This window comes from Nycticebus coucang, chromosome 1 (genome assembly GCF_027406575.1).
Source record: "Nycticebus coucang isolate mNycCou1 chromosome 1, mNycCou1.pri, whole genome shotgun sequence".
Lineage (NCBI taxonomy): Eukaryota > Metazoa > Chordata > Mammalia > Primates > Lorisidae > Nycticebus > Nycticebus coucang.
The window spans coordinates 71927137-71931088 of NC_069780.1; positions in this window are offsets into that span (position 1 = coordinate 71927137).

The following is a 3952-nucleotide window of genomic DNA, read 5'->3' on the forward strand; positions in this document are numbered from 1 at the left end:
AGTTATTGAGCACTTATTAGGTATAAAGAGATATTTGAATAATCTCATATTCAGATAAATGAATGAATTAAAGGATGAATGAGCGGATGATATGAGGATTAGATTTCCAGGGACCCAGGGCTATTGAAATCCCCCAGAAGAAAATTGAAGAAACTGGTAGCATGTTTTTGCAGAATGACTTGATGTCCCTGGGAGGAATTTTGTGTATTAAAAAGAGAAAGATCGGTTCAGCGCCTGTGGCTCAAGCCGCTAAGGCGCCAGCCGTACACACCTGAGCTGGAGGGTTCAAATCCAACCCAGGCCTGCCAAAACAACAATGATGGCTGCAACCAAAAAATAGCGGGGCATTGTGGCAGGCGCCTGTAGTTCCAGCTACTTGGGAGGCGGAGGCAGGAGAATCGCTTGAACCCAGGAGTTGGAGCCACAGCACTTTACCCAGGGCAACAGCTTGAGGCTCTGTCTCAAAAGAAAAAAAAAAAAAGAATAGAAAAAGAAAAAAAGAAAGATCTTCTTCAAGCAAGGTCAAAGGAGAGCCTGGGTTGGCATGTAGGCCTGAAGGTCATATTTGGAGGCACATTATAGGATGGTTTTGGAAGCCTTGGAATACTACATATCAAGACAAGTTAAGTTCTTGTTAGATGAGAAACCATAGTATTTTGATTTAAAAAATGGTTTTCTTTGTAAAGTGTGCTAGACAAGTATTTTTTGTCTCCTGTTATTGTCTAGAAGTATGATGGGTGTGAGATTTTATACTACTTGCAAGCTAACACTTCAGCCAATGTCAAGGATGAACTTTCTACTAACCTTTCTAATTGGATGACTCCTAATAATTGATTTCAAAGTGTGCATAAATAATGACTATCTATCTGGGAAGCCACTCTGAGTAACCAAGAGTGGCTTCATTTTAGAGAGATCTCCATGTCATATGAAGGCTATATGATATATATATGGTGTTTCTTTAAACACTTGAAGTTCTTTTTTGATCATCTCTCCAACCCCAAAGAACAAAGTGCCATATTTGGGGGAGGAATACAAGTTATTTATATATTTTTATATTTATTTTATGAGGGTACTAATATTTTTGGTTACATGGATCACTTCTGTAATGCTGGAGTCAGCATTTTAAGTGTGCCCTTTTCCCAGATAGTGTTCAATGCACCTGTTAGGTAGGTTTCTGCCCATCTCCTCCTCCCCTAGCCCCTTGTATGATTTTCATGGAGTTTTACTTTCCTTTATATACATGTGTGCTTGTTGGTTAGCTCTAGTTTAATAGTGAGTACACATGATGTTTGTTTTTCCATTCTTTAGATACTTCACTTAGAATAATGGTCTCCAGTTCCATCCAAATTGTTGCAAAAGGCATTAAGTCATCTCTCTTTATGGCTGAGTATCCATGGTGTGTGTGTGTGTGTGTGTTTGTGTGTGTGTGTGTGTGTGTGTACCACATTTTGTTAATTCACTTATGAATTGATAGGCACTTAGGTTGACTCCACATCTTTGGAGTTGTGAATTGTGCTTCAATAAACATTTGAGTGCAGGTGTCTTTTTGATAAAATAACTCCTTTTCCTTTGGGTAAATACCCAGTAGTGGGATTGCTGGATCAAATGGTAGATCTTTTAGTTCTTTGAGGCATCTCAATACTATTTTCCATAGAGGTTTTACTAAATCGCGGTCCCACCCATAGTGTATAAGTTCCACCAATAGTGTATTCCTTTCTCTCTGCACCCATTAGCATTTGTTGTTTTTAATTTTTCAATAAAAAGCCATTCTAACTGGGGTAAGGTGAGACTCACTGTTTTAATTTGCATTTTTCTGATAGTGACAATGAGCACTTTTCCATATGTTTATTGGCTATGAGTCTGTCTTCTTTAAAAGACATGTTCATGTCTTTACCCACTTTTTGAAGGTTTGTTTGATTTTTTCTTGCTGATTTGCTCAAGTCCTTTGTAGATTCTAGTTATTAGCCCTTTATCAGATGTCCGGCTTACAAATATTTTGTCCTATTCTGTAGATTATCTATTTTCTCTGTTGCTTATTTCCTTGGCTGTATAAAAGCTTTTAAATTTAATCATGTCCCTTTTATTTAGATTTGTTCTTGCCGTGATTGCCATTGAGATCATCTTCATAAATTCTTTGCCTAGGCAAATATCTAGAGAAGTTTTTTCAACATTTTCTTCTAGAATTCTTATGGTTTCACGCCTTATATTTAAGTCTTTTTTCCATCTTGAATTAATTATTATGAGTGGTGAGAGACAAGAAGAGTTGGTACCCATCTTGCAGAAATTATTCCATAAAATTCATAACAAGGGAATTCTCCCAAACACGTTCTACAAAGCCGGGAAAGGACGCAACACTTTTTCATGATAGAAACCCTCAACAAACTAGGTATAGAAGGAACACATTTCAAAATTATAAAAGCCATATATGACAAACCAATATCCAACACCATACCAAATGGGGGAAAGTTGAAAGCATTCTCACTAACAACTGAAACAAGACAAAAATGCCCACTGTCACCACTTCTATTCAACATAATTTTGGAAATCATAACCAGAGCAATCAATCAAGAAAAAGAAGTTAAGCGTATCCAAATTGGGAAAGAGGAGGTCAAACTACCACTTTTTTTTCCCACAATATGATCTTATATCTAGAATACCCTAAAGTTCCTACCAAGAGACTCCTGGAATTGATAAATAAATTCAGCAAAGTCTCAGGTTCCAAAATCAGTGTACAAAAATCAGTTGCATTTCTATACACCAATAACAATCAAACTAAGACTCAAATCAAAGACTCAGAAATATTTGTAATAGCTACAAAGAAAATAAAATACCAAGCATATACTTAACCAAGGAGGTGAAAATTCTTTATCAAAAGAACTATGAAATACTTGAGTAAAGAAAGATGATACAAACAAAGGGAAAAACATATCATCCTTATGTATGGGTAGAATCAACATTGTTAAAATGTCTTATATTACCCCAAGTGATTTAGATCCAATGAAATCTCCATCAAAATACCAATGTCTAGAAAAGATCTAGAAAAAATAATTCTACGCTTTGTTTGGAAACAGAAAAGAGCCAAATAGCCAAAGCAATCTTCAGCAAAAGGAACAAATATGACATATCATTATTACCACACTTTGAACTATACTATAAAGATACAGGAGCCAAAACAGCATGGCATTGGCATAAAAATAGAGATCTACAGACCAATGGAATTGAACAAAAAATCCAGATATAGAATTGTCCACACATAGCCAACTAATCTCTGACAAACTGGGGAAAAGAATCCCCATTCAATATGGAAGGAAGTATCTGACTGACATTAAGTGTGATATAAGCCTATTTCATGTCCAAGCTCTGGAATGGGGCTGGGTAAAGCATCCATTCTGGTCAACGTCAGCCAAATTTGCTGTCGATAATAAGATAAATCCATGACAGGGTAAGAATTGCTGTCTACTACAGAAAACCACTTCTTGTTAGCGACATTACTTTGCTGCTCTATGACCTGCTTCTAGGGGTGATGAATAATATGACAGGCTTTTTGTGTGATTGTCCAATAAAATATATAGTTCCTTACAACAAAATGAAACTTATTAATAATTTGGTCTAGAGGGCTGCACCTGGGGCTCACTGAGTAGGGCGCTGGCCCCATATACCAAGGGTGGTGGGTTTGAACCCAGCCCCGGCCAAACTGCAACAAAAACATAGCCAGACTTTGTGGTGGGCAGCTGTAGTCCCAGCTATTCAGGAGGCTGAGGCAAGAGAATTGCATAAGGCCAAGAGCTGGAAGTTGCTGTGAGCTGTGACACCACAGCACTCTACCAAGGGTGACAAAGTCAGGCTCTGTCTCTTATAATAATAATAATAATAATAATAATAATAATAATAATTTGGTCTAGAATGTATTTGAATTTTATCAAATGCTTTTGAGCATCTCTGAAGATAATCA